Source organism: Odocoileus virginianus, chromosome 29, assembly GCF_023699985.2.
Source record: "Odocoileus virginianus isolate 20LAN1187 ecotype Illinois chromosome 29, Ovbor_1.2, whole genome shotgun sequence".
Classification (NCBI taxonomy): Eukaryota; Metazoa; Chordata; class Mammalia; order Artiodactyla; family Cervidae; genus Odocoileus; species Odocoileus virginianus.
In genome coordinates, this window is record NC_069702.1 from 19,914,712 (window position 1) to 19,935,087 (window position 20,376).

A 20,376-nucleotide genomic window follows, 5' to 3' on the forward strand; every position below is an offset into this window, starting at 1 on the left:
ACTTTTAGACAGAAAGAGAGAAGGCAGAGAGCTTTGCCTACACCTGCTATTTCTCAATTGCCTTTGACTCAAAGTAATCCTTATGCAACCAACCTAGATAGCATATTAAAAAGCAGAGACATTACTTTGCCAACAAAGGTCCGTCTAGTCAAGGCTATGGTTTTTCCAGTAGTCATGTATGGATGTGAGAGTTGGACTGTGAAGAAAGCTGAGCGCTGAAAAATTGATGCTTTTGAACTGTGGTGTTGGAGAAGACTCTTGAGAGTCCCTTGCACTGCAAGGAGATCCAACCAGTCCATCTTGAAGGAGATCAGTCCTGAGTGTTCACTGGAAGGACTGATGCTGAAGCTGAAACTTCAATACTTTGGCCACCTCATGCGAAGAGTTGACTCATTGGAAAAGACCCTGATGCTGGGAGGGATTGGGGGCAGGAGGAGAAGGGGATGACAGAGGGTGAGATGGCTGGATGGCATCACCAACTCTATGGACATGAGTTTGAGTAAACTCCGGGAGTTGGTGATGGACAGAGAGGCCTGGAGTGCTGCGATTCATGGGGTCGCAAAGACTTGGACACAACTGAGTGACTGAACTAACTAACTAACTTAACGTGAAAAGTGGCATATTTTGGGGTGGCAAAATCTGATCCTGTTCAACATCTTATTGTGAAATCCAACCACCACACTCTCTCTCCCAAACATATTTGTTATTTAAACTATCTTGTAGAATGAAAGACTTTGGTTCCAGAAGAGAAATTACAGTATTTGCCTGAACTGCTACTGTTCTGAATCTGAAATCACACCCATCGGTCCCACCAGGGAGTGTAGAGCTAGGTTCTTAAGAGTCAAGAGGTGGGTTTTTAGAGTCAGGATGCCTGGGGTCACCAGCTCTGTGACTTTGAGCAAATCAAATGTAAAGAAGGCTTCACACCAGTACCTGCCTCATGGGACTGTCATCAGAATTAATTTAATAAACATTCATGAGAACAAGGATTTTTTAAACCTATTTTGTTTACTGTGTATGCAACTACTCAACAAATGCAAATGAGTTGAACGAATGGATGAATGAAACACTATACACATGATAAACTTAGAGGAAACACATTCTCAATTTGCTTATTTCAACAAGTGGGAGCTGGGGGGTGTTATATATAGGGAGGGACACCATTCTTGACACTTTGGCAAGAATGCCAAGGACAGTTGCCAGGCACCGATCTACCTGGGATAACAGTCACCTTCCTGTCCTTTGCAAACAGTTATTGGTGCATCTCCAGACCACACACAATCTAACCACTAGGATGAACCATAGTCACTGTCTGGACAAGTCAAAAACAAACAAAAGTTCTTTCAATAGGTCTTTTCTCTCCAACTTCTGCATATGTGGGCAGAGCTGGAGCTTTTGTAGTTTTTAAAAGGAAATGAATCTATTTTTCCCAGCAATTCCTGGTAATTCTGCCTTGGCAGTGAGTCCTGCCAAGACAGCTGTCTTTGGAGTGCGACCTCCCAGTGGAACAGGAAGTTTCCTACCCATGCTCTCAGCACGGTTGACGTTTTGCCGGCGTAGCAGGGGAATGACCCAAGCTTCTTGGGACTGACTTTTCTGTACTTCATGTTCACTAAGGCCTGCACTTCCCCTCTGCTGACTTCAGTTCCAAGTAAGAGGAGTATCCTTTGGCCCAAAGATTAAAACAACAAACAAACAAAACACTCCCTGAACATCACAAAATGTGTTGGCAGCAGCTCCGTTTCACTGCTTTGTCCCTGCCTGGGTCCCTTCCAGCCCTACTTCCTTTGACTTTATTTCTGTAGGTTCCAAATAGCCCACCACTTTGTGGGGATGGAAAAAAGCCATTTCAAAGGTTGAGTTCAGAAGTCTGTGAGCCCTGGAGAGACTCTTTTGACTAAATTTCATGTCAATATAATAGCCAGTCCTGAGTTTACTTGTTGTGTTTTCCTCGACCTGATTAGAAACACTAACAGCAATGTAGAAATGGTAGAGAGTGCCTTTGATAAATGCTTGTCAGAGAGCCGAAGGAAGTCAAGGGCAGTGTGACCATCCTTGGATTTCGCAGATGGCTCATTGGTAAAGAATCCACTGGGAGATTCTTGATGCAGGAGACATGGGTTTGATCCCTGGGTCAGGAAGATCCCCTGGAGAAGGGAATGACAGTCTATTCCAGTATTCTTGTCTGGGAAATCCCATGAACAGAGGAGCCTGGTGGGCCCTAGTCCATGGAGTTGCAAAGAGTTGGACATGATTTAGCGACTACACAATGACAACATGACCATTCTTGGTTCGATAATATTTTGAGTCATGTTCCTCAGGTTTCCCCACCCACAGAGCTGAATGAGCAGGTAGTTGTCTATCTGTACAGTGACACCAGGACTGTCCTGGGGTGAGAGGTGCTGCTCCCAAAGGATACTCTTTCTTTTCTCCCCATAGCTCTGGCTTTGGCTAAGCACTTGTTCTGTGAAATATTCTAATGAATTCATTTTTACAATCAGCTCTCTGATCCATCCACCTGGGGGTGTAGGGGAGGGGGGAATGATGCCAAATTGTGAGAAAGGCAAGCTTTAATTATAGAGGTCAGTGGAAGGCAGCATTTGGGGGTGGATAATTACAACCTATGTTTAATCTGCCCAGAATCCAAACTCTCTTCTTCACTGACAAGAAACTTTCTGTTGGTTAAAAGGCTGCGAGGTGGACCCAGAGACAGTTCCTACCACCCAGATTAGGGTGCCCTAAGCTGAACCAAAGACCAGTGTTTCCTTGCTACAAGGAGGAGGAAAAGTGTTGAGAAAAGATCAATTAGAAAACAGAAGATTGCCATGTGAGCTCACAATAGAAGAAGGAATATTTTGGTGCCAACTCCAGTCTTACCACTAAATGATAACTCTTTTCATTAGTGGTTATGATTAGAGGGCAGGAATTAAAGGAGGGAAACTTCCTTCTTTTCTAGGGAGAAGCCCGTGAAATCACTTTGGGCAGCAGGCAAGCCTGGAATGTGTGAATATCCACTCTCAGACCAAGAAGAGTTTCCTGTTTTATTTTACATAACTGGAGTCAGCGCCTTTTGAATGGAGCTTATAAATTTATGTAAACAAGAATGCAAATGTTAAAAAATATGTATCTTGACATTTCCTGGGGATGACTTGGTAGCTTTGTCTTCCTGCCTTTGTATCATCTAAATATCATGTTGTGAAAACTGGGGTGAACTTACTTCCCCAAATCCCACAATGTTATAACTAGAGGGCTTTCTTTATCATTTATAGGAGATTTTTTGGAGAATGAATTAAGACAGACTAATGTATTTGACATTAAACATGTTAGCTCCAAGAAGATACACAGGCCAACAGTAAATGCAAAACGGATTGGAGAATTTCAATAAATTAATGGCAGATTCAAAGTGGATTATTGAAAGGGAACTAGAAAATGATGATGGAAACAAAGGCAGGGATTTAGGGAGATAGGTGACATGAGAAGATGCCATAAAATTCAAATTCCATACTCTCCTGCAAATTCTCACTGGAGCTACTGACAAGAGAGTGGGTTGAAAGAAGTATTAGTTCAACTCAGCATTACAGTCCATGCCAAGTGCAGATCATGCCAAGTCTAAATGACCCAAGCAAGTGCCATGACCTCTGAAAGCTGCAGAGAATACAGAGAATGGAACTGTTTGGGATTAAAAGCTGCCCATGAGTATGGCTGTGCCAACTTGTCTTTCTCAGTAAAATTTAGGAGACAGGTAAACTTGTCCTCAAGTCTAAGGAAGTGTAACTTTAATACATGATTTGATTTGGCCAGAAGGAAATGGAGAGAGATAAATAGCCTTGAAGGATAGCAGTGTTATTGAATGGAAGGGTAACTAAGAAAGTAATGGAGGCCCCCTGGGCCTTCTATATTTCTCTGTGAGTAAAGAGGGAAACTGGAGGAGCTGGGTGGAAGTACTGGATAAACAACAGATAAGAAAGGAACTGGTGAACTCAGAATTAACCACACATAGAGCTGCTTTATTTCAGAGTTGAGAGGCATCTGTGGGAGGAAAATAAACAGAGGTGTCCCTTTTTTGCACACTGATCTTTAGCTTCTTTTAGCACTGGAGAATTTTTCTTACCAAAGGAAAATTTTAACTTAGCCAAAATGAACCACTTTAAGAGTTGTCATCTAAGTCATGGCCCATTGAGAATCTCTGAGTGTGTTACATCATTATATCATGGCTAGGTCTGCATAGACAGCACCAATTCAATGAGAAGTACCTTGGAACTTAATACTCAAGATTTCGGGCTCTAAGTGACCAAAGAAGATGGAACCAAGAAATCAACCCACAAAGTACTCTGTGGCCTCTTGCTGCTTCCAAAAAAAAAAAAAAAAAAGAAAAAACCCAAAAGTCGGGAATGGAATAATCCAAAGAGAATAATAACTTTAAGCACAGCAAGCTACTACAATTACTACAGTCATAGATAAATGTAATTTTCATTAATTGAGAATGAGGGCACCTGATGTGACTGGTTCTCTTTCTCTATACATTTAGCTCCTGGTCACTGAGGTAAAATGCATTAAGCCAACTATTCTTCAAGGTGAAAGAAACTTCCAAGGTAAAGGGTCAGCTTTCTTCTTCTAAGGTAGTGGAGGATTTAGTTGGGCGTATGTCCACCCAACTAAAGAGCACATTTTCAGCATCCCTTGCAGCTAGATGTTGGCCATATAATATTATGGCCAATGAGATGTGAATAGAAGTGATGTATGTAATTTTTGAATCATGCCATTCATATTAAAGGCAGACCCTTCCTGCTGGCTGGAATATAAATATGGTAGCAACAATTGAAATAGCCACCTTAGACCATGAGAGGATGGCAGAGAAACCACATAGAACCATTATCTGCTTGTGTTCAGACAGCTGTTGCCTGAGACAGAAATTGGCTTTCATCTTGTCTACATCTCTACTAATTTGGCCATTGGTATAGTAGCTACAATGGTATCCTAGCACACAATTAAAATGGGAGAAAGTAGACTGCATGCCCTGTGAGAAGTCATGTGGGATTCAGTGAAGGCAAAAGGCAGAACCTACACAGTCAATATCAGTTAAAGGGATGAAAATTCTGTGTTGCTGTCTCCCCAATCAATCTGGATAAGGAAGAAGAGTTACAGAGACTAATTTCCGGCTCTGAGGATAAGGGGATGAACAGAACTCTGCTTAGCTGAGCTCTACTATAGTAAACCCAGATAGCTATCATATCCTGAATTTTGGAGTTCTCCTTAGAACTGAAACAAATTTCTACTGAAAATATTCAGATTCAAGCACTGTAGTGGAACCGGTTATCTGGCCAAATAACATCCTATTGATAATTATTATATGTCGGAGCTACATTAGTTTGGAAATGTTTATAAATATCTCCATGTATTTGGTATAATATTCTATTCTTTCATCATCTGGAACAAGTTTGGATTCCCTGGGGCTTCAGGGAATCACCTTGGGCTTCAACTTTTGCTATAATTCTATTACAAAGGATTTTAAGGGAAAAGCGAATTGTTATCTCATAGCTTAGTCTAGATGCACTGTCCTTTTTTTAACATAAAACATAATAACATGTATTATTTGGGCTTAATAAATTAAAACATCAGCCTTTACTGCTATCACATATTAAAGTCCATGTCATTTTTTCCCATCATCTCTTTCCTCAAAATGTCTGACATGATGACATGTACATAGTAGGCAGGTAGTGCTTGCCCAAGGATGGTTAAGTGAATGTGGATTTTACTCCATTACTCAGCTATTTTAATCTTCTTATCCTGATCACAATGGTTGTTGAATAGTATTCTATGTGAGTGGGCTACTATATCTACTAAAGACAGAAAAAATTCTTATTCAATAGCATTAGCACTGTCCTATGAATATTAAGTAACCAGTGGTGAAAATATATTTCCCTTGAGTTTCGATTCCTGGATTCTCACTACCACCTAAGCAAAACCTTGACTGAAATTTACTACATTAGGTCCATTGATAAGAGTTCAGAAGGATAAGAAATGCTTCCTAATGCACAAGGATAAAAAGTCTTTGCATCCCAACATTCCTACCAGGCAAGATGGTTCTACAAACAGGCTTGTAAGGACAAAGAGTTGGAACAAGATTGAACAAACATGCTGAAACCAATGGCAGTTTGAAAGCTTTGACCAACCTAGACAATGTACTAAAAAGCAGAAATAAATTACTTTGCTGACAAAGATCCGTACAGTCAAAGCTATGGTTTTTCCAGTAGTCATGTATAGATGTGAGAGTTGGACCGTAAAGAAAGCTGAGTGCCAAAGAATTGATGCTTTTGAACTGTGGTATTGGAGAAGGCTCTTGAGAGTCCCTTGAACTGCAAGGAGATGTAACAAGTCCATCCTAAATGAAATCAGTCCTAAATATTCATTGGAAGGACTGATGCTAAAGCTGAAGGTCCCATCCTTTGGCCACCTAATGGGAAGAACTGACTCATTTGAAAGGACCCTGATGCTGGGAAAGATTGAAGGCAGGAGGAGAAGGAGACAAGAGAGGATGAGATGGTTGGATGACATCACCAATTTGATGGACATGAGTTTGAGCAAACTCTGGGAGTTGGTGATGGACAGGGAAGACAAGAATGCTGCAGACTATGGGATTGCAAAAGTCAGATACGACTGAGCGACTGAACTGATAAGCATAGAAGCATATTCAGTTCTGGCTCCCAAACCTATAGGATATAAGCGAAATATGAACAATTAATATCTATAGAATTTATTTTATTATGCTTATCAAACAAGACTACTTGAGTGGGTAGCCATTCCTATCTCCAGGGGATCTTCCCGACCCAGCTTTTGAACCTGGATCTTCTGCATTGCGGGCAGATTCCTTACTGTCTGAGCCACCAGGAAAGCCTTGTCAAGGGTTTTAATTCATAAGCAGTTAAATGCCTATACACAATAAAAATGAGAAACAACAAACTTAGAAATCATTCTTATTCTCTGATCTTGTTTTACAGCTTATCTCTTTTAAAGGCTGAAATATAAGGTACAGTATGTACAGCTCAACTGCATAGACGTATCACTATATACTTGATGTTTAAATATGAGATAAATGGCTTGTTAACATTGCACACACACACACACACACACACACACACGTAATTACCAGACCCTTGCTATCACAGACTGCACCATTGTCAAAGGTCTCAGAATCATATTTGTATTACATGGGACTATTGTTTATTTTTCCCTTAGCTCGGTGTGCTCACACTTTCCATTTAACACCACATTGATTTCTCTTGCACAACCTGGTTGAAAAATACCATGTGGAACTTCTGAGGGAAAAATGCTAAGTAAAAATACTGCCTGCTCTGGTACTGACCAAAAGAGAAATTTTCATTTGTCCCACCTGGGGGCAGGGAAGAAAGATGACCTTGAACTGGCATAGAATACATGTTGTCTCTATTCACAAAGATCAGAAAAATAGAGTATCACTGTATTCTGAGACATAGCAATGCAGAATTATCAACAGAATTAGCCCAGAATTTATGCAGTTTTGCTCCTTTCTCCATATTCTGGGTCCCCTTGAGAAAGCCAAAGGAAGCTCCTCTTGGAAATATTGCATTCTAAGCATTCTATGCCAGCTGCTTATTTCCACTAAGAAATGCCTTCCATGTGTGAGGCAGTGTGCTATAAACAGTAATTCAGGGCAATTTGATATAAATGATAACAGCAATAATCATTATTATAATAGCTTCCATTGTTTGAGAACTCTGTGCCAAACACTAACCTAAGTTCTTCATATCCAGTCTCTCATTTAATTGTTTTACCCATGAAGCCTGGAAAGGATAAAGGACTTATTCAAGGTCACGGACTGGTAAACAATAGGGTTGGCATCCAAAACTAGGCAAGGACCTATGCCTTAACCACCTGCCGGAGAGACATTTTAAAAATGTATTCAGATGATCTCTTTTCTCTTCCTCGTTGAAATATAATCAAAGTTTCCTGAGAGGACACAGAAGGATGCCAAAAAAAGTATGACCTGGCTTATATTATGGGTCACAGGGGCTGCAGTTAACCAACCTTAGATTTTCTTTTTCCAAAAGGCCCTGTTATAAATAGCAACCCGGCACAAGTGGGAAATAACGTGTGAGCATGCGGCGTTAGGTTGCCCCTTTAAAGGCAGCTGCTTTACAAAGGACTTTAAAGGGGATATGAACTGCAAAGAGAGCGGCATGAGGTTACTCAGATCAGAATAATATTCCTCAGAAGCCATTCCATACCTTTGGGTGTCCCAGTTTATCTCCTCTGGAAGAAGGCGAGCTGGTGCTCACCTAATCCTTGAGGCAAGGCATTTAATTTTAAGAACTCTAACGCTCTCAATGAAAAAGGGTCAAAAGTGGCCTTATTAAAGTTCAACTTAACAGAAACTCATGGTACAGACAAGGGTAGAGCTGAAATCTGCACTCACCACTAATGCCTGTTCAGTTTTTCATGGAGGCAGTTTAGATGCCTGGTGAAATAAAGGCATCTGTTCTCTTTAGTGAGCAGAGAACAGATTGCGTAAAAGTTTATGGTCTGAAGAGTAGGGAGGTAATTAGTGGTGCGATGAACTCCCCAATTGTGTCTGTGTTTTTAAAGGTCATTTCCTGGATTTTATGAGAAATGGGGAATTACCTCTGGGCCCCCATAGAACTTTACTTTTACTGTTATGAATGTTTATTTCAGCTTACCTTACCTTAGGGTTGGCTGATTGCATGTCTGTCTTTTTTGCAGGGGCTTGTAATCTCCTTGTCTGGGGGCTAGGGTGGAGCAGAATTGGGCCTTACTCATTATGTGTGTCCCCAAAGCACCACACATAATTCTTTCCATACAGGAGCTGGTTATTGAGGAGGGGGAAGTTGTAGAAAAAGAAAGGGAAAGGAATTCTCATTTTGTTTATCTGAGATCACTCTTTTTAGATTACCTGGGTTTGGGCTGCCTTTCATGAAATGCCTTCTGAAACCTCTCTAAGAACAACTTAGTGAAAAAATTCAACTTTACTTTAAAAGACATTTGCTGACAACATTTGCTTACAGAATAACTCTTAAAAGGCTCTATTCATTTGTAAAAGGCAGAAAGTGAAGTTTTTACCCTAAGGACTTTCACAGAGAATCAGCGATAAGAGATGTGTTGAGATTAAAACAAAATAGAAAAAAATAAAAAAACAGAGAATGTGCTCATGTTTCATGGCATGGAAGTTGTTCCTTCCTTCGCTGCACCAGTCAAAGTGATCTTGCCAAGGTCGGTAGGGAAATCCTAACTGCTAAACGCAGAGTACATTTCATTTCTTCTGGAACTTAACTCAGTTGACCCCTCCTTGAAAGTTGTTCTTCTCTTGGCTTTTATGAGAGATGACTGTTGTAATTCTCATGTGACCTTCTCAGTCTCTTTCGTTATTTCATTTTCCCTCAATAATACTTCCAGTTTTGTGTTCCCCAGTGTTCCATTCCAAGTGTACTTAAAAAAACTCAGCACTGTCTCAATGAGCAATAGTCTGTTTTCTTCTTTCATTTGCTCAACACTTTCGAACCTGAAGAAGTCAGCACCTCTTTTGGGTCTCTGATTCCCCTGCTCTAACAGATGTTCTGTTCCTCTCTCAATGACTGTTCCTACCTTCTATCCAGCAATTCAAATCAGATTCTTGGGTGTCATCCATCATTCTTTCCCCACTCCCCACCCCACCTCATCCTTTCAGTCAGTCATCCAATTCGGATGGTTTTAAATCCTTTATATCTCACCCTCTCCTTCCCTGTTGTGATTGCCGTATTTAAGGCCTTCATCATCTCTCATCTGCTTCCTAAGGAGCCCTCTTCATTCTCATCATCTTCCTTCAGTTCCTTGTCAGTATCACTACTGACTTACCCTTTCAAATGGCAACTATGATCAAGTTACTTGCTTGACTTAAAGGTGGAATGGCTTTCCACTGAGTTAGTCTGTGTCCCTCTGAATGGTCGAGGTGGGCGCATGTGAAATACTCCCCTGCCCCTCCGCCACCTGCCTCTGCTTGTGCCCTCCCAAATCCTACAGGAAACTCTGCTTCACGAGACTGTCATCGTACGTGCTACTCCTTCTACTTCGTCCTGCCTAATCCCTCTTCTTTTTAAAAATCTCTCTTAGATGTCCCTTCTATTCTCTTTTTTCCCTCCTACAACCTCGATGCTGAGTTACAGCTGTACGGTGTATTTTTCCTGTTGCAGTTTTTCTCTCACTTTACTGAAATCGCTTGTACTCTGTCTCCTCTTGGTAATGGAGCACGTTTGTCATCTTGTATTCCTCCAGGTCCAGCACAAACCATAGCACACGACGTGAATAGATGCTCCAGAAATCTTACTGGTACCTAGGAATGCGTTGCCTGTTCATTTCACAGCAAGCCGAGAATTCAGAGTTCATTCAAACACACAGTTTAGAACTCTTCTCGTCATGTTATACCTCTCAGGATTTTCTTGGCCAGTGTACCTGACTCTGAACTTTCATTAACGAGGAAGGTAAACACTGCTTATAGAGGTTGAATGCCCACTGCTATGCTGAAGCTCATCATAACGAAGGAAAGGTTTTCATCAGTTGGAAACCACAAAGACAGCACCCTGGTCTGTGTGAATTTCTTCCTATTGACTGGTGACAGTGAGATCACTGCGGATGGAATTCTCTAGGCCAGAATACTGGAGTGCGCAGCCTTTCCCTTCTCTAAGGGATCTTCCCAACCCACAGATCGAACCCAGGTCTCCCACATTGCAGGCAGATTCTTTACCAGCTGACTCACAAGGGAAGCCCAAGGAGATAGGCATATTACCCCATTTAGGTAAATCTGTCGGATCTATTTTATTAGCTTGAATTACAGTAGAAGTTAGAAGTGCTTGCTGTGACTTTAGAAGGCGAGAGTGATCATGATCAGTGTTTCCAGATGCTCTGTCTACAAACAGGAGGAAAAAAGGTTACTGGCTCCAGCTTGGACTTTGGATAGCAGGTCAGTCACCAAAGAAAGTTCAGCCTTTTTGTACCTTGAAAAATCTGACTGGTTTAAAATTAGACATTCTGATACAGAAAAGCCAAGTGGGAAAAAACAAGGACTTTGAACATACCAATTTAAATGTCCCCGAAGAAGAATCTGTAGCACTAAAATTTACACTCTTTAGTTTTTGTCACTATGGTAATCATAAAAATAAAATGTAGTGGTATGCTTGTTTTAGAGAGACAAAAATGAATCAAGAATTCTCACACAACTTCATTTCAGCATGGAACAACTCTTAATGTGAGAAAAATTATGATTATATCATCAAAAATGTTTATTAAATATAGTCAATAGACATCATTTGATCAATAGTGCCAAGTATTCTGGGAGATACTAAGGAAGTTATCTTAAGGAATATAGAATGACTTATTTAGCATTGGAAGATAATTTAAATATCATCCAGCCCAACTTCTCATCTAATCCTTAATCTATCCTACAAATTCCTGCCAAACCTCTTCAGAATATCTCCAGTTAGAGGAAGCTTTCTGCCCTCTGAGGCAGTTCATGTCATATTTAAACAGCTCAATAAAATTTATTGAGTGCTTACTGCATGCCAGACACTGAGCTAAGCATTTTATCTTCAAAAATCCTATTTAATCTTTATCACAACCTTATGAAATGGTACTGTTATTATTTCCATTTTAAAGCGGAGGAGGAAACTGGGCAACTGCCCAGCATTGCATGGCTGGTAAGTGGAAGACCCAGCTTTGACTGTGCAGTCTGCGTTCTTAAATAATTTACACCTGCACGCTCCCTAACCACTTCTTTCCTATGCTGATCTGAAATCTATCTTCTTATACCTTCTACTCATGGGTCCTAATTTTTTTGGTCTATAACTCTTATTTTTTAATTGATTTTTATTGGAGTGTAGTCACTTTACATATGTTGTGTTAGTTTCTTGTGGTTGCTGTTCAGTTGTTAAATTGTGTCCACCTGTTTGCAACCCCATGGGCTGCAGCACACCAGGCTCCCTGTCCTTCACTATCTCCTGGAGTTTGCTCAGACTCGTGTCCATTGAGTCGGTGATGCCATCCAACCATCTCATCCTCTGTCGTCCCCTTCTCCTCCTGCCTTCAGTCTTCCCCAGCATCAGGGTCTTTTCCAATGAGTCAGCTCTTCTCATCAGGTGACCAAAGTATTGGAGCTTCAGCTTCAGTATCAGTCCTTCCAAAAAATATTTAGGACCGATTTCCTTTAGGATTGACTGGTTTGATCTCCTTGCTGTCCAAGGGACTCTCACGAGTCTTCTCCAGCACCACAGTTTGAAATCACCAGTTTCTATTGTGTAGCAAAGTGAATCAACTAAATATATATAGTGCTCAGTGCTCTGTAGTGATCTAAACTGGAAGGAAATAAAAAAGGAGGGGAGATATATATATATATATATATATATATATATTAGTGTTAATCATGTAGTCATATCCAACTCTTTGTGATCCCATGGACTGTAGCCTCCCAGGCTCCTCTGTCCATGGAATCCTCCAGGCAAGAATAGTGGAGTGGGTAGCTATGCCCTTCTCCGTGGGATCTTCCTGAACCAGGGATTGAACCTGGGTCTTCCACATTGCAAGCAGATTCTTTACTGTCTGAGCCACAGGGAAGCTCTTTTTTGGATTTCCTTCCCATTTTTAGGTCACCACAGAGCACTGGGTAGAGTTCTCTGAGCAATACAGTAGGTTCTTACTACTTTTCTATTTCATACGTGGTATCAATAGTGTGTATATGTCAATCCCAATCTCCCAATTCATCCCCTCCCTTTCCTCCCTCAGTATCTATATGTTTCTTCTGTACATCTGTGTCTCTATTTCTGTTTTGCACATAAGATCATCTATAGCATTTTTCTAGATTCCACATGTATGTGTTAATATATAATATTTTCTTTCTCCTTCTGACTTATTTCACTCTGTATGACATTCTCTGGGTCCATCCACATCTCTACAAATGACCCACTTTTGTTCTTTTTTATTCATGGGTCCTAATTTTTAATGAGATAATACCTAACATATCCTGTTTTATTCCACACAATAGCTCTTCAAATAGTTGAAAACAGTTATCTTATTTACTCTACACACCTCAGTCTTTCTACTGGATATGCAATTACATTGCCTTCCATTTCCCCTCCTGTGAAATGGTCTGTAGTCCCTTTAACATCATGATCCTTTGAACAAACCTCACTTTGGGGTCTTATACATTGAACACAGCATAAAATCATATAAGATTTTTTGTAAGAGTGGAAACAAAACGTTAAGTCATATGCTTGTGGTCAACCAAAGCCAACGTGTTCCGCATATATGAGGGTAATCTGTATCTCTGCTCTTCTGTATTCACACAACTGTTTATATTAAACTTGAACTTAGAGCTTTGTACTTAAATCAGGTATGTGTTTGTGCGTGCTAAGTCACTTCAATAGTGTCTGACTCTTTGGGACCATATGGACTGTCGCCTACCAGGCTCTTCTGTCCTTGGGATTCTCCAGGCAAGAGTACTAGAATAGGTTGCCATGCCCTCCTCCAGGGGATCTTCCCAACCCAGGTATCGAATCTGAGACTGCTGCATTGCAGGAGGATTCTTTACCGCTAAGCTACCAGGAAAGCCCTAAATCAGTTATATTTCATATTGGTTGTATCGTTTATGATTCTAGAAAGCTGACACCTTTTAGATCAAGATTCTGTCATCTAAAAATTTTTACCCTTTGTGTTCTTTAATGTTTGCCGCGTATGAAGCCATCCCCAACTTAATGGATTAAAAGAACAATTTAGCTTCTGATTCTATGTGTCTGGACTTAGACTGGGCTCAGTTTAGGGCTCTTTGAACTTGACTGGGCTTACTCACACATCTTTGATCAGCTGCTAGGTTGATTGGGGGCTAGTGAGTCTAGAAGAACCTCATCTGGGATGGCTGGAGAAGGTAATGGCACCCCACTCCAGTACTCTTGCCTGGAAAATCCCATGGATGGAGGAGCCTGGTAGGCTGTGGTCCATGGGGTTGCAAAGAGTCGGACATGATTGAGCGACTTCACTTTCATGCACTGGAGAAGGAAATGGCAGCCCACTCCAGTGTTCTTGCCTGGAGAATCCCAGGGAAGGGGGAGACTGGTGGGCTGCCGTCTATGGGGTCGCAGAGAGTTGGACACGACTGAAGCGACTTAGCAGCAGCAGCAGCAGCAGGGCTTGTCCACATGTCAGAAAAAGGATCCCAAGAAAGCAAATGAAACTAAGAGAGGCCCCGTGAGTCCTAAGCTTAGGACAGGGACACCATCATTTCCCCTGTCTTCTGTTAGCCAAAACAATTTTAAGGCCAGAAACCTCCAAAGGCTGGAGAAATGGACTTGATGGGAGGAGCTTCAAAGTCTCTTTACAGTGGGTCTCAATAGAAAAAGAAAACATGACGATTGTGTCCATTTTTAAAAATCTGCCACGCTTTCACGGTCATACCATTTGTAGATCTCATAAGCGCATCATCAAATTGATCCTTTAAAAATTCTTGAGTTTTATTTTAATAAGATCTAAAAATAAAGTCCTGAAAAAGATCGCCAGTCCAGGTTGGATGCATGAGACAAGCGCTCGGGGCTGGTGCACTGGGATGACCCAGAGGGATGGGATGGGGAGGGAGGTGGGAGGGGGGTTCAGGATGGGGAACACATGTAAATCCATGGCTGATTCATGTCAATGTGTGGCAAAAACCACTACAGTATTGTAAAGTAATTAACCTCCAACTAATAAAGATAATTGGAAAAAAAAGAAGTCCTATGTAGCATACTACTTTGGCTCCTACAGCCTAGTTCAACAACCATAACAAATGTAAACAGTAAAAGAAAAAAATTACATGTTATACTATACCATTCTGTTTACAGAGAGGCATGTGTAAAGGCCACCACCAGGAAAATGCTTGTAGATAAGACTGAATTTGATATATATGGACTTTTTTTTAAAGGCTAGAATCTTTACTAGGAAAGAGAAATTGTAAAAGTGTTCAGATTAAGGATTAGCATGTGCAAAAGCACAACAGCCTAGAGAATAGACTAGAGTGAAAATATTGAAGGATTATTCTGAAGAATAAGTGGTAAGAGAAAGGGTGGCTACTTGGTGGGGGATCCATAATGAGAGAACTTGGAACTAGAAATTTGAATTTGACTCTAAGCAGTTGGGCAATATGGATGGTTCTTAAACAAAAAGATAAAGTGATTGAATTTTTGCACAATTAATCTAGCAGTAGTTTGAATGGTACTTTTTTTGCAGTCAGGGAAATCATTGAGAAAAGCCTTACAGCTTTTTTATTCCTAATTAAAATCAAGTACCTAATATCACTTTTCCTGTGGTCGTAAAGAAAATGACCTAAATAATTGTCTTGCCAATATTTTTCATTTCTGCCAATTGAAAGAAAAGACAAGGTACCAATATCTGGAAAGAGGTGACTATATTCTTTTTCTTAAAGAGGAAGAAAAGAAAGTATAACTACTTCTGCTTAAATTTGAATCATGTCATGTGTACAGATTTTTTTCCAAGGTTGTTTCCTTCAATGGCAAAATGATGGCTAATGGAAATAAAAAGCTGACATTTTCAAAATTCAAAAACTTTGTGATTGAATAAAATCCTGACTACTCACAAAAGTCTTAGTTTTCCATTCTGGTATGGAACTGCTACTTACTGTAAGAGGATGTAAAATCACCCCAACCTCCTCAGATATTCTTAGTGTGAGTCCTACTGTAGGGTCTCTGTAAATACTGAAATTTCTCTTTAACCGATGTTCCAATACCAGGACATGGAGAATGTTGGAAAAAATATTATATGTTTGGAAAACACTTTGGAATTCCCTTAGGAAAGGAGTGTAGCCAGTCAGAAATTCCATTGCTAATTACATGATGTAATAAAGGCCATCTAGATTACTTGTCTGAAGACTTTCTTGGAACACATCCTTTCTAGAAGAAATCAATTTAAGTCCTTGTTTGCCTTGAGAATCCCATCGACAGAGGAGCCTGATGGGGCTACAGTCCATTGGGTTGCAAAGAGTTGGACAGGACTGATCAATGTTGATGGGTGTGTTGGTTGCTGATTGAAAAGTTCTGATCAGCAAGAGATACAAAGTGTTTACATGTGACATGATATTATGTCTGAGATTTAATTTAAAATACTTCAGCAAAGGACAGTAAGGGGACAGGAGATAATAGATGAAACAAGCAGAATTGTGACAAGTGCTAGTCAATGAGTACTTTGGATTTATTATCATATTCTCTTTACTTTCATGTATGTTTGGTAGTATACTGTTCAAATTATTTGAAAGTTGTTGGAAAAATCATGAAGGCAAACATTAATACAATCTACCATGTAAACAAAGTTGAGAAATTCTGTGCCTTCTTAAACAGCAGGCTGGGGAAGATATTTGTTACAAATGCGGCAGACAGAATTAACATTCATTTTCATACAAATGCACATATATGTGTATATACACTAACACACATATCTGTATGTGTATACACACATAAAAGTTGATAGGACAAATACTAAGAACCCAACAGCTAAAAAATATAAACAGAATTTAAAAGGGGAAATGCAAATTGCTTAAAATATTCCTTTAGAAAGAATCATAAAAAAAGCAAGTTGAAGTTTTCTCAACTGCTGAAGCAAGCTATTCTCCAGAACATATATGCCTTTTATGTCCTGGAAAACAGTCATTTTCAATGATCAATAGAGAAATCTTTAAAAATAGTAGCAGCCTTTTTATTAAATGCCAAAATAGTGTCATGTGCTGTACAGTAAGGATTATTTTTGGAAAGTCTTTCTAACACTTCTCCAGTGCTGATAAAATCCTGGCCAAGAATCCCTGCTGGGGCTGAAGAGGGAGTGCTTAAAAAAAAAAAAATGAACTTAGGGGAGGGTTGTGAGAAGGAAGTCTTCACAGGGTGCTTCTAAGGGTGTTGACAGTGTTCTCAGTTTGATTGATAGCCATATGGGTGTTCCTTTATAACTAGTCCTTAAAAGTGATTTCTTATTTGTGTATATACATTTCATGCCCCTTTTAAATATAAATGCAATGTATTTTATAATGACACTTTTTTTTAAGTAAGCTCCAGCAACTGTAGTCACCCACGTGACTTGAGTTGCCTTATGTGTTGTCCTGATATTATCCTGATTGAGCACAGAGGACCCTGACCGCCTTGGAATGGCGTGAGCTTGAGGTTCTACAATGGCAGAAACTGTTTCCCAAGAGGAACTCTTAGCTCATGTTTGATTACAGGGCTTCTCCAGGGACATTGTTGGCTATTGGAAGAGTGTTCAGCTCTGGAATTACCCTACAGTTAGAAAGCGCGCATGTGTGTTCCTTCGCTCAGCTGTGTCCGACTCTTTGTGACCCCATGGACTGTCGCCTGCCAGGCTCGGTCTATGGGATTTCCCAGACAAAAATACTGGAGTGGGTTGCCATTTCCTCCTCCAGGGGATCTTCCTGACTCAGGGATCAAACTCGAGTCTCCTGTGGCTCCTGAGTCACGTGGGCAGTCCGTAATGTTAGAATACCCCAGGAAAACCCAAGAGTCCCCTGAGAAGTTGTTTTTTTGTTTTATTAATCCCAGCCACCTGGGATGTGTTTAGTGACTAGAAGAAAAATGTGAATATTATCCATAAAGATACTGACAATGGGACTTTCTAAGAGTGGGCAGGCTCTGAGATGGTTTTCTAATAATGAAGATAGATTTACTGTTACTTATTTTCATCTTCTTACCTAATTCCTCCAGGTGGCTAAAAAGTGTTTGCAAGATGGGTGGTGGGGGTAAAGGAGTGAATGATTGGTTAAACTATGATCTTAAAAAATATGCAAAACAGAAAAAGAGACTCAGATGTATAGAACAGACTTGTGGACTCTGGGAGAAGGCGAGGGTGGGATGTTTCAAGAGAACAGCATTGAAACATGTATATTATCTAGGGTGAAACAGATCACCAGCCCAGGTTGGGTGCATGAGACAAGTGCTCGGGCCTGGTTCACTGGGAAGACCCAGAGGGATCAGGTGGAGAGGGAGGTGGGAGGGGGGACTGGGATGGGGAATACATGTAAATCCATGGCTAATTCATTTCAATGTATGACAAAAACTACTGTAATGATGTAAAGTAATTAGCCTCCAACTAATAAAAATAAATGGAAAAAAAAAAATTAACTGAGTTGATTCCCCAGCATTAGCTTTCAGCTTTAAGATTCAATGACTAGTTTGTAATGGATGTGTCCAGAAGGCTTGTATGTTAAGCAGTCATATCTGGTCAATATCTAATCCTCTTCTTAACATCAAGTACCCAACAATGATTTGTCCATGGTCGTGCAAGAGAAAAAAAAGATAAATGATAAAAACAAACCCAAATATCAGAGAAAGATGTGACCATTTGCTGATCAAGTTGTGGAGGTAGTCTATTAGAAAATCCTTTTTAGAAAACCTAATGTGTCAGATAAATGGGAAAATGTGGCTTCTAATAATTCACTACAGTCTTTATCATTTAGAACAAGGTACTAAAGCTTCCTGAAACCATACAACTCACATTACACACTTTAATTCTTTCTCCTCACATATCTCCCCAGTTCTCTCCAAATTTATCAAATTACCTGGAACCTGATTATTATATGCTTGCCTTCTAAGAAAGTCTCTCCCAGGGATAAGGGATTTAGTCTTTAAGTTTCATCCATGAATTTGAAATATTAATTAACAACAAATAGGAATTACATTTGATAATTTACAGTAGAATTTGGATGTCTTTGTTCTTAAAAAAACTCTTCTTATTATTATGGGAGTAATACTCTCTCACTCTTCCTCATTATGGGTAACTTGGAAAATTCAGGGAAGGTCAGAAGGAAACAAAAATTTCCACAATCCAAAGTTAACAGTTTAATGCATTTTCTTCCTCTTTATGCATATGTTTGTATTATATAACTGAGATTATTCAACATATGCAGTATTCAGTAAACTCTAACTTACTTTATTGCATGAGCATTTACAACATCATTATATAGATATTTTAAATCTTGATTTTAATAAGTAATATTTTAGTGTATCACTGTAGCTAAGTTATTTTTACCAGCAAGCCAACTCTGGACATTCTGGTGGTTTCTAACTTTTGTTATAAATAATACTAAGATAAATAATGAACATAATTATAGAAAGATCAGTGTATATTTTTCTGATTATTTTGTCATAGTTAGTCCTAGAAATAGCAGAGGTTAGAAACTTTTAAAATTTCACACGTTATACTGCCTAGTTGCATTCCAAAAAGATTGTTCAGTCTGTGTTTCCAGTGGCATCATATAAGAATGTCAACCTCACTATACTTTCATCAGCATTGACTATTGTAAGTTTTCATCTCTGCTAAGTAAAATCATGGCATGTTTTCATTTGTTAGTGTTTATTAGTGGGATTGATTTCTTTGCTATATTTCTGCTTCTGTACAGTGTACATTCCTATCCTTTATTCATCTTCTTTTATTTGTTATTTATTTTTGGCTGTGCAGGGTCTTTCTTGCTGCATGGGTTTTTCTCTAGTTGCGGAGAGCAAGGGCTACCCTTGCACAGGTTTTCATTGCGGTGGCTTCTCTTGTTGCCAAGCAAGGGCTCTAGCCTAGAGCACATGCACAGACTTCAGTAGTTGCGGCTTGCAGGCTCTGAAGCACAGGCTCAATAGTTGGTTGCTCCCTGGCAGTGGGATCTTTACATATTGGGGATTGAACCCATGTTTCCTGCATTGGCAGGCAGATTCTTTACCACTGAGCCACCAAGGAAGCCCTCCTTTATTCATTTTCTATTGGAGCTTTAGTATTATTATACTGACTTTGAGTGACAGAGATAAAAGGAATATGTGTGACAGAGATAAAAGGAAATTATATTGAACCACAAATGTTTGTTATCCCTCTGTCTTTCCCCTTCTCTCTTTTCCAATCCCATTTCTCTACTTATAAGAAGAAATGATGAGCCTTTATCTCAGCTAGTTAGAGTGAGGTGTGGTTGGGAGAATAGAGACTAAATTAATGTACATAAGAAAAGGCATAAAAATATTTTTTCTAATGTGGAAATATGAAGATACTGGATGGGGAGGGGAGATTTGTGAAAATAGCAAGAATTTGGAGACATTTGGCAAGAGAGAGAAAAGAGGGGGAAAGCCAGAATGGGCTACAGTTTGGAAACAGGATGATAAAGGAGGTTATCTTCCCTGGTGGCTCAGATGGTAAAGAATCTGCCTACAATGTGGAGACCAGGGTTTGATCCCTGGGTCCAGAAGTTCCCCTGGAGAAAGGAATGGCAACCCACTCCAATATTCTTGCCTGGAGAATCCTGTGGACAGAGGAGCTTGGTGGACTACAGTCCATGGGGTTGTG

The 20,376-nt window shown here is 39.9% G+C and overlaps 1 protein-coding gene across 1 annotated transcript in view; it reads left to right on the forward strand.

Moving 5' to 3' along the window:
* Window positions 1-20,376, forward strand: part of RASGEF1B (RasGEF domain family member 1B) — a 621,423-nt gene that overhangs the window by 454,356 nt on the left and 146,691 nt on the right.